This window comes from Oreochromis aureus, linkage group 5 (genome assembly GCF_013358895.1).
Source record: "Oreochromis aureus strain Israel breed Guangdong linkage group 5, ZZ_aureus, whole genome shotgun sequence".
NCBI classification, from domain to species: domain Eukaryota; kingdom Metazoa; phylum Chordata; class Actinopteri; order Cichliformes; family Cichlidae; genus Oreochromis; species Oreochromis aureus.
The window spans coordinates 31,955,626-31,967,159 of NC_052946.1; the positions used below are offsets into that span (position 1 = coordinate 31,955,626).

Here is an 11,534-nt window from a genome sequence, read left to right on the forward strand (position 1 = left end):
CGTACGTTCTTTCAGAGCAGAGCTACAGATTAAAAATGCCCAAGGCGAAGCGGTCAAAAGTCTGGCTGTACTTCACAGCAAAAGATGCAAACTCAGCAGCCTGCAACAAGTGCTTTAAGCTGATACTGTCATACTGTCAAAGGAGGTAACACCTCAAATCTGATGAAACACCTGGCGACACATAGCAGGGGTTTTTCAAAGCCGAGAAATTTGCCGTGTTTGATAGCTTGCTGCGAGACCTCACACCGTGCACATCTACTGCGGGTGTGGTGCCTGTTAGCGGACCTGGAGTTAGCAACATCCCCCCAAAAGAGTAGAGTCCTGGCCCCTAGCCCTGTCAGCGTAGCAGAAATGATGACGGATGATGATGGCAGCAGCAGCAGCTGTTCTCCTCTGCGTGAGTAGCTTCATGTTCGTGTGTAATTAACGTTGAGTACGCTAACCACGTTATTACATTAATGCATGTAAGGTGAACTAGCAAACAGCGTCGTAGTTACATGCGGCTGTCTTCTTGTTTGATGGCAGATACTCCCTTCACCCTGGCCAAAAAGGCTAAAATGACCAAAGAAAAAGTGGAAAACAGTTAAACATGAGAGGTTTTTGGACAAAGTTTGTGTTTTGTCCATTGTTTAAGCACTGCTTCCAGCCAAGAGTGAGACCATATATGCCCTATAGCTGCAGAAAAGGCTAACATTGTTATCTTTTACAAAAACCAGCTGAACATGAGAGGTTTTGGACCAATTTTGTGTTCTCCATTCTTTAAGCACCGGTTTGAGCACCGTTTAAGCACCGGCACCGTTTCAAAAGTACCGGTTTGGCACCGGTATCGGATAAAACCTAAACGATACCCATCCCTATTCCTACCTTAGTTTCATCAAAAACACTCAAAATATGTTGGATGGTTTTTTGTTTCTGACTTCCTGGTTGGGAAAGGGATAAGAAGAGCCAACCGTTTACATTCACAGTGCCTTCTGGTGGATTTTTGGGGCATTACAGATGTAAACCAATTGGTAGAAAAGACTTAATAAGGTAGGTCAATTTCAGTGAAAGCCTCAGTTAGATATAGGGCCTGAAAATGTGCTCTACCAATTGGTTGAGCAGAACGCTAAAGGGTTAAGTTAGAACAATTGATGATTGTGTGCAGATGTGAATGCAAATAGTCATTTGTTCCTATTGGTGGCAACATGCCCTGGGTGCACCCCAACTGTTGCCCTGTGGACCTCTCTAGAATAGGCTCCAGCCCTCCCACAACACGGAATTACATAAGCGTAAGAAAGTTGATGGATGGCTGGAATAAGCAGCTGCCACCAAAATGACTTATGCAATGAACTGTGTGAACCGAGGTGAGCAAAATGTTTAGACATTTAGAGAAAATGATGGCGGATTTAAGAAGTTCCATTCTCCATCTTCTGTTTTCTTAACCGTGTTTTCAATGACAGCAAATACCTACTGCTGCAGTAGGCTGTGATTTTTCTAAAGATAACTGACTTTCTCTTCATATGCTGATTACACACAACAAAATGATTTTACATTATAAAGCAAAGGAACATTTACATTTGCATTTGCAAACTATTTAGTGGTGACATCAAATGCAACATAGGAAAAGGAAAACAAGCAAAAATTTCAGTCAGGGTTAAGCCAAACAAATCATGTATAATATCAGTACTAAAAACATGTATACTGTGGCAGCAGACATAAAATAGGGCTGGGAATTTCTGCACATCCTGTTGCTCTGTTTGGCCACAGTGTTTCATAGACCCCACATTGAATGTACCAGGGAAGAACCGCTGTGTACAACCATTTTCTGCTTACTGCTGCTGTTCTGTTCTTTTCCCCTACACTGCCACACATTCATACAGTCCTCTTTGTCCTCCTGTGGCAGCCCATGTAAAATGTTTATTCTAGCACACTCCATGTTCACAATTTCTTGTAATTTTGTTTCAACAGTAAATGCATTTTTACAGTAGGCAAAAAAACCCCTACTCTTATTCATGACTTGGATTTTGACAGTTAAAATGACTATTCTCCATGTGATGAATAATTTTTCATAATTTTGTAGAGAAAAGCTGTGAAATAATATCATGGAGTTTGATTATAAACATGTATTCAACCAATAATTGTGCAGATTGTAGATAATTATACTATTTCAATTACTTATGTGCTCAAATATTGCATATGATGAATGCTCTTTCAGTTGTGCAAATAAAATAGAATATTGTGAATGATTTTTCAAACTATTTCACCATCAGGACTGAGCCTGTGAAAAAATTTGGGAAATGTTCTTTCTTTCCAGCCAAGATTAGATTGCTTATGTCTCTAGTTTTTTAAAACATACAAGAAAAAAAAAAGAAAATAAGTATCAACTGGAGGAAGATTTTGCAAACATTTTGATTGTTACTAGGATGGTAATATGATTGGATATAAAAGAGTAACTTAGTAACTCCTCAGAGTTCCTGAGGAATAAAGATGGGCAGAGCTTCACCAATCTACAAAAAAAAAAAGTGTCTACAAATTTTGGGACAATTTCTCATTAAATGTCTTACATATAACACTGAACAGACTTTTACCTTCTGTAGAAAATATAACGAAAAGATTCTGAGAGTCTGGAGAAATCTCTGTTCTCAAGTGTCAAGGTCGAAAATCAATACTGGACACCTGTGATCTTTGTTCCCACAGGCAGCACTGCAGTAATAACAGGCATGACTCTGTCATGGAAATTGCTGCAAAGGCAAAGAAGAAGCCATATGTGAACCTGATCCAGAATTGCCGCCATCTTCTCTCACACATTTAAACGATGAGTCAGAGTGGAAAACTGTTCTGTGCTCAGACGAATCAAAATTAGAAATTATTTTTGGAAAACATGGACACCACATCGTCTGGGCTAAAAAGTAGAGGAAACATCCAGCTTGTTCTTAGCATTCAGTTCAAAAGCATCTATCCCTGATGGTATGAGGGTGAATTATAAAAAAAGGGGATGCTTCTCAGTCCTAAATATGACCCCGCACCAACTTTTTGAGATCTGGGTTTAAAACTGCTCAAGAGTTGACAGTTCATCTTGTAATCAGAAGGTTGCCAGTTCGAGCCCCAGCTCGGACAGTCTCAGTCGTTGTGTCCTTGGGCAAGACACTTCACCCGTTGCCTACTGGTGGTGGTCAGAGGGCCCGGTGGCGCCAGTGTCTGGCACCCTCGCCTCTGTCAGTGCGCCCCAGGGCAGCTGTGGCTACAATGTAGCTTGCCATCACCTGTGTGTGAATGGGTAAATGACTGAATGTAGTGTAAAGCGCTTTGGGGTCCTTAGGGACTAAGTAAAGCGCTATACAAATACAGGCCATTTACCATTTGTGAATAATATGTGTGTTTATGAGATTTGCACATCACTGCATTCTGTTTATATTTACATTTTGCTCCAACTTTGGTGGAATTGGGGTTCTAATTCTAGGCAAGAACGTAATTTTCTTCTGTTGAATGTCCTGGAGAAATTTCAGTGTTTCCTTTCTTTTCTTTGGCATCTTTTTATTTATTTGACATGTTGATTATAAATTTGTTTTTTGTCATAGTTATTTCACAGGCCAAAACAAAATTACTCATTCAAAACATGGTGCAACCTGTTATTTTCCAGTTTGTATATGTTTGCATACGGTTACATTTATCAGACTTGCAAATGCACATAATTTGAGCCCATGCATGATAACTACAAAAGTATGTCTCTGTGAAACATTTGCAGGGATTGATGAACTCTGAGCTGCCAGACATCTTTTGATGTAATAAATTATGATTATTATTTGATAAGTATAAAATAGCACACACAATCAAACTGAGAGTGCAATGCATGACTTTGTGTTCCCATAGAACCAGTCCTGAAATTTCATATACAGTAGGATCCAAAAGTATTTGGACAGTTACATGAGTTTTGTATTTTTGCCTCTGTACCAACAGTCACTGTCATAGATGTGATTGAACTGCACACTTTGAGCTTTAATTCAAGCAGTGCAACAAAAATGCTGTTAACTGTTTAGAAATTGCAACTGTTTACATACAGAGTGCCCCATTTTTAGAGGCTCAAAAGTAATTGCACTACCAAAGATGATAAATTAAGATGATTATCGATACAAGATTTTGTGCTATTCGTGTGAAAATCCTTTCCAATCAGTAACTCTGCATGTGCATGGGCTGCAAACTTCAGGAAGGCGCTCATGGAAACATGCGAAATGCTTGTTTCTTCCTTTGAGATGCTCTGCCAGGCTTTTACACTTTGGCTTTTTAGCTACTATTAAAGGTTTTGCTATCTCTGGAAGTGATTAAATACATCATATTGACAGCTGTAGTGAAAAGCTGCAGGTTCAACACTTGCAACAACTCAGTCAACTCTAGAGATTATTTCTGCTTCACTTGTAATGAACTAACAAGGCAACAGGACTCATCAAGTCATGAAACTCTCAGACAACTGTTTAATGAATTTCTGGAAGCTGGAAACTTTTTCTAAAAGACAAAAGGCTGTAATTCCTGAACAGTAATGCAATACTTTTGTTAAATACCTTGAAACAGCGAAAAATCTGCACCTGTCCTAATTGTCTGATGTGGTTGTGTATAGAGGCAAAATTGCAAAAATTGTGTCACTCATGGAGCTAATAGGAAACCTTTGAGCAGCTTTCAGTTTGTTGCATATCATTTTGTTTGCTGGTACTAATAACCAGCCAATAGCTAGAACTGCCCTGTATTGTAAGCCTGTTCTCAATATCAGCAGCAACTGCTGTGAATCTTAGATCATGCAGAGTCAGGTCTGAACTCAGAGCAAAGCAACAAGTACGGTTTGTATTCCTTATTCAAAAACAAACATTTTACACTAGCTTGTACGGATAAGTCAGTATGCTGGTGTTTTATTTCTCTGAGGGATTTTATTGTAGTTCGAGTTTATCTGTTAACAGCATCTTATGACAGCCTTTGTGCTAAAAGATGTGTCATAAAAGTCTAGATGTGGCCCTGCTTGCATCTGTAGATTCAATAAAACCCAAGGAGTAACTGCATTTTGACTGAGCCCATTGATTCATGTGGCTGCATGACCCCGAGGAATCAAGGATCTCTTGGATTTACACAAGAGTGTTTTGTGTGTACACACTGTTTGCATTTGTTATCATGGGGGGAAATTGATTTTTCCCTATACCTTTCCTTGACTGCTGCCTGAACAAACAGCACCTGTCTGCTGTATGCTGCTATCACAGATGATGGAGTTCTGCGCTGTATGTGAGTAATGACTGTGAATAGACACATGAGATGTGAGGACTGAAATGATCTTGAACATTTTTAGTTTATTAAACTGCGGGAGATCGACTAGAGCTGACAGAGCTATATGTGTGACATACTAGTAACGTTTTATTTTTATTTTTTGCTTGTTTAGTTTGTTTAATGCAGGTATTGAAAAACATAACTGGCATAATTTATTACAGCCTCGGGTAGATTATTTCTATAGTTTTCAGCCATCGATTCAAATAGGCCGTCAACCATCCTGGTTAAATTTTAATCTAGCTATTTCCCATTGTTGTTTGAACACACATTATAAATATTTAGCTATATATAAATACTTTTAGAAGGAATCAGTTCAAGTTTTATATCTTAAATCTTGAACCCCTGTATTTAACCCTGAGTAAAGGAACTAAAATAATAAGACAAACCAGTGTCCATCTTGTTTTTCTCTGTGTAGTGATTCGGGCAGTACTTCTGGACTTCACCTTTATCTTCATCTCAGGAGAAAGGTATTTTCCAAGGTTTTCATCTTCCTGCTTTAAACAAAGCAGTACTTACACATTTAAGTACTAAATTAAAAACAAATTGCCAGAAGAATGTAAAAACAAAACAAATGACAAGCAGTAGATTTTCTTGTGTTGTTGTGTTGCAAGTGTAGGAGGTTTTTTTGCACATTTAAATTTATCCTTGGTTCTGGATGCAGTTTGGGGTCTTGCCCAGCGATGTCTCAGCACATGGTGAGGGGGAGTCAGAGAGCAGAGATAACAAATCTGATGAATTCATCTTTTTGGAGTACTATATTTTCCCAACAGTGGTTTAACACTCTAAAGCATTGCAAATATTACAATATGTTGTATATTATTATAATAAACAATGATTTCAGTTTAAACAATTTTTGTGATAAACAGCTGTGTGGATTGTGGATAACTTGTGGACAAAAGTTATAAAGTCGGATCCATAAACATACAAAGCCCTAAATCCAAGACATAAACAAAAAGAAAAGCAGTGAATTCAAAGGCAAGGAAACACAGAAAGCACATGGATTACATGAGTAAGAGACTATGAGACACAACCAATGAAACAATTCACTGGTCATTCAAAATTCAAAAATAACTGATCCTGAAAAGCAAAAATGAATCATAAATTCACAAAAAACCTTAGGTCCAAATCCCAGGGACCATGACAAGTACTTACATTTAGATTTAATATATCAATAAATGTGTTTGTTTAAAATTCTTAGTTACTATAATTATCTTCATCATTCTAATTCATAATGTTTACTTCAGCGGATTAAGTAAGTATAGTACACACACCCACTCGTGCATAAAAGTCAGCATTTTGACTTAACAATTTGAATTATGGGTGTCTTATAATGAAAAATGATTAACCCCACCAAGAATGTGTTATTAAATCCTTTAATCTAGAAACCCTGTTCACATTTTGAGTTGTTATTCCTCTGGGACCACAGACATCTGTGCTGAATACAGAATACAGTAATCTTTTAAAACTTTTTTATATTACTTAACTGTTTATGTCATCCCCCAAACTTCATTGTTTTTTATTTGTACGACCAACAACTCAGTTTTGAACAGCATCCCCCCGGGTCACAGTGATGATGGCAGGGTGCCAAAGGGAAGACAGCGCCTGTGGTGGAGGAGAGCAGGGAGGAAGGAAAGAAGACTCAGAGCTGGCATAATCACCAGGGGCATTGAGCTAATGAACACACCGCAGGAGCAATAACAATAACAACAGGAGGGATCAGCTTCTCAACTCCTAACAGGAGGGAAGAGGACCTACTGCACAACTGTCATTATGGTCTTTTTCAACAACAGCAGAAACAACAGGAGAGCTGAGCTCCAATACCAGGCAGGAGGGAAGAGAATATATTCTGTATAACTGTCGTTAATTCATATTTAGATGTTAATTGTTTAAGTCAACCAACAGGTATCATAATTGCTCTACCAATTAAAACGCCAGCATTTCTCCAAGTAAATATTGTTGATTTGCCCCTTTCTATGAATGTTTTGTGAAAAAATGTCAACACTTTTCTTATTATTACAGTAAATTTCTAAATTCAGTGATTTGCACATTGCAGTGTTAATACAACTAAAGAAACCTTGCTTGAAAAATTAGGGATTATATTATGTACAGTTTAGCCTCCTAAAAGAATCTATGGACAATGTTCAAAGAACTTCTAAAAGAGCTTAAGAGAAGCACAAAGCATTTACAAATGCAGAGCCAGCAAAGCATCTCAGCTTAATGCAACTTGTAAATCCTCTTTATGATGTGGTGGGTCAAAACTTGCATATTAGAAAGAGAATTATATTTAATCCCCCAAGTGTTACAAGTATACACCTCTCTGGAAAGACAGACCCCTGAAACCAAATTAAATGACATGAAATAATTAGGGGTTTTTTTCAGTTGCAGCCAAAGTACATTGATCGATTATCTTTATTATCAAAGAAAATTTGGCTTAAAATGCAGCAGGAAACTTCTATAGAAGCCTGCACACATTATATGTGCTATAATAAACTACATATAGCACTCCCCAAATCCATAAACATAATAATTCCATGGCTGACTGGAAATGAGAGAGAACTGAGAAAATAAAGCACGCAGTTGCATGCTTGCATGTTAAATACAAAAGACTGACCATACTGTTATTGGATTATTTTCTCACAATGCAAGGCAACACAATTATGGAGGTGAGAGAATTAAATCAATTATGTAAGACAGTGAAAAATCTTCAGAAAGATCTGCAAAACAAACAATTTTGCAAATCAGTTTTTTCTCTATTAAAGCAATTCATAATAATTGATTAACCTATATTTCTAGCATGATAACTACTAAAAAATCATACTGTGGCAATCGGCACAGTATGTCGTACACACAGCACAGTATGTGATAGAGATTTAGCACGCAGCTCATGTCAGTCAGATACTCATAATAAAGAGCAGCTCCTGTGCTTATAAACAGCAAAATTAAATTATGCATCTTAAAGTTCTGCCTGAATGCAAACACCTGACTCTAAAGACTTTATGTAACTGTGTCACGTAGCCACAAGTTTCTGGTCTGAAATTACTTCCTGCAGCGAAAGATAACATAACGCAAATATTGTAACACAGCCTGAGAGGAGGAACGCCTGGAGGAGAAAAATTGGAATTTTCCTGTTTCTGAGATACGTGTAAGAAAATTATATTATAGAATCAGGAAGGTAATGATTTTATTTGGGGAATTGTTCATCTCAAGAACTGGTAAACAAAACACTAAATGGATAAGCTTTGTACCCCACTCTGGATGTTTCCCTTGAGTCAAGGACACAGATTATTCCTGCTTGAACCTGAGGCTACTTTCTCATATGTCCACCATAAAATTAAATCAGTAAGAGCTCTGTAACTGTAAAATCAAAGTGGAACAAACATGAGCTCCAAAAATTTAAAGGAAATAAAAAGTCACCTTGAACCCATCCAACAAAAGAGGTTCTGCCTTATAAAAACTGTAAAACTGAGACCGCTTTAAAACACTGAAGTCAGCATTGATGTTATTGAGTCTGTTCTCAACATTAACTGCAACTCTATAAAATTAGATGGCCAAGAGTCCTCCATCCACTTCAGTCAAAGTAGGCAGTCTTTTCAGTAAGCTGGGATACTGAGGTGTTGCTATGAAGAAACAAAAAAAAAAAAAATTAAAAATAGTGGTTACAGAACCATGCAATATTTAATATTACCATATAATAGAAAATACAGTGTATATTATTCAATGTTTCCGATCATGTTTCCATACATACAAACAATGCATTTGTTTGTACGTATGGTCACTTCTAGATTTACTTGTTTAGTATAAACAAATTCAGGTATGGAAATTTTGATAAATCACTGATTTGTGAGGGAAACCTTCATATGCATGATTTGCACACAAATTTGTGTGTGCAGGTTTTTTATAACTGCTTCTGGTATGAAAATTACAACCTGCAGAGAGAGATAAGATAAAGCCTGGAGTATCAGGAGTCCTGCTCCCGAAGTAAGTGTAAGATTCCTGGAAGTGGAGCAGTGATATTTTCCAAAGTTACAAAGTGTAATTAATCTTAAATCTTTAAAGATTAAAACTGTTTTTTGGAGTATTGTTCACCTCAAGCACATCTTAACCAAAAAAATTAATGAATGAATTTGTCCCCCACCAACAATACTTCCCTGAGGCAAAGGACAAAGCTTTTTCCTCCTTGAACCAGAGGCGATTCTTTTAAATGCCCACCTGAAAATAACATCAGTAACAGTTTCACAGTTGAAGGGGGCTCTCTTTAGCCCTTTCATGCATGAATTCTGACAACCTCAATCAGGATTTTTTTCTTAAGTATTTTTATTCATCTTTAGGCATGAAAAAAAGACTTTTGAACTTCATTTTTTTTAAACATGTACTTTTCAAAGAGTTTTTTACATGTCCACTTAGGTGGACAACATACATTTTGACTTATGAATTTGGTATGGAGTGACACATCAGTGTCCAATGTAGTGGTTTATGTGCAAGTATACCATCAACACTGACACAAATACAAGAAAACAGCCTTTGAATAGCTGTCCACTGTAGTGGCCACTGTGCGTGAAAGAGTTAAAATAAAAAAAGAAACTTTTTTAAAAAGAGAACTTGTCAAATTCTGTCAAATTAAAACTGTAAAGTTAAGACTGATTTGATCAAACCCATTCTTTCTCATTTTCAATGCCACCTCCAACTCTGCCAAATCAGATGCAATAGGAATGATGCACAAGAGCGCTCAATCCACTTCAGTTAGAGTAGGTGGTCTTTTAAACCTGTAAATCTCAGTTAATTGTTGGTAGGTTTTGTTTATATCATACAGCCTGGAACTACAGTGATCTCTGAGGAGCGTCTTAAGCACAAGAGTAATTTTCTGTCTAGGAACAAGCTCCATACAAAAACATCCTACTTCGATCCTGCAAGCTAATCAGTCATACTGCAGCTGGATTGTTGTGTTCTGTTAAAACCTTTCTTCATACACTCTCTCAGCTGTCTCTCACCCTGACATTTATTTCTCCGGGGAAGAGCTGTATATCCCCTTGTCCAGATCCACCTGTTTGATGTCCATTCTCCTCTGAAAGCACCACTGTGTTAGTATTGGCTGCTGAGCAGTTTGCCTCAGAGCAGCCAGGGGTCAAATATCTTACTCAAAGCCAAATCGACACAACGTGGTTCTTGTTGACTTCCTAGGTTTGCTGATGATCCCATTCTGCTTAAAGCCAAGCTTTTTTTCATTTTAAAACAGCACCAGGCACCCTTTAGAAACCCTTTAGGACCACTGATGTGGTGAGATCACAGAGAGTTTGGCGCTGTTGGCCTACAGAGACAACACCCATGCCTCTAATGGTTGCTCCACAGCTGATCTGATTGTCTTGTAGTACTCCTGTTGGATCGACTTTAAGTCAACACCAATTCCTCATTTCTCTCACTATCCATGTATCGATTTCCTTTGTGTCTCATTTTCATAATCAGTTAAATCCGAGTCATTCATCTCACGTATGTGAGTTTATAGCTTTTGGATTCTGTATGTGGGTTTGGAGATAAGTTATAAAACATCTGCTGCCTGTTATTGATTTGTGGTTTGGTTACATAAGCCACATGCTGCTGATTCAAAGCTACAGTTTGGGTTTTATTATAATTTTTTTTTCAAGCTTTAGTTTTTACCTGGATTCGCCTCGGTAGTTAAAGCCACAATAATGTTTTGTAAAGATATGAGCTGAGCTTAAATTTCCAACCATCTGTTTCTGTCTCACTGTGAGAGCAGGTTTTACAATAGATTAAGACATTTAAAGGATATAAATATGAATAAATACAGTGGATTAGGAAACAGAGAAGATCATCAAACACAGAGGCTGCTAACAAATTTGCATGCACAACTCTGATCTGAGGAAATGTATAAATTTGCTTTACAACAGGGGTCAGCTAACCCTGTGTGCAGAACATCTTTTGACCTCTGAGGATTTTCCTACCCTCCCTCCTTCCCTCTCACTGTAATCAATAACAGCGGGACAAGAAACAATGTCATAGTTACATTTAACCGCAAACATGTCTGTGAACTGGCTGATCTAATCCATCACGGAGTGTGTGGGATTTATATTCATAATAACAAGGGAGGTAGATAGGGAAGTTGCACCGAGAGTCCCGTGGACTGAGGGCCCCTGTTCTTTGTTCCACCTTGAAGGTTCAGGCTGCCTAGCTGCCTGATAGGCAATGAATGCCCATGTGCCAGTGCATGATCAAACATATTCAAATACTTGTATTTT

General features: G+C 37.7%; 1 long non-coding RNA gene across 2 annotated transcripts; it reads left to right on the forward strand.

Moving 5' to 3' along the window:
• Nucleotides 1-356: 356 nt before the first annotated feature.
• Nucleotides 357-7,173, forward strand: LOC120440397. 2 transcript variants are annotated; one of them, XR_005613233.1, is made up of 3 exons: nucleotides 357-397; nucleotides 5,699-5,750; nucleotides 6,824-7,173. It is a non-coding gene; the product is annotated as an uncharacterized LOC120440397 (long non-coding RNA). The 2 variants fall into 2 exon arrangements; XR_005613232.1 differs by lacking the exon at nucleotides 357-397 and adding an exon at nucleotides 4,581-5,241.
• The last annotated feature ends 4,361 nt before the right edge of the window (nucleotides 7,174-11,534 follow it).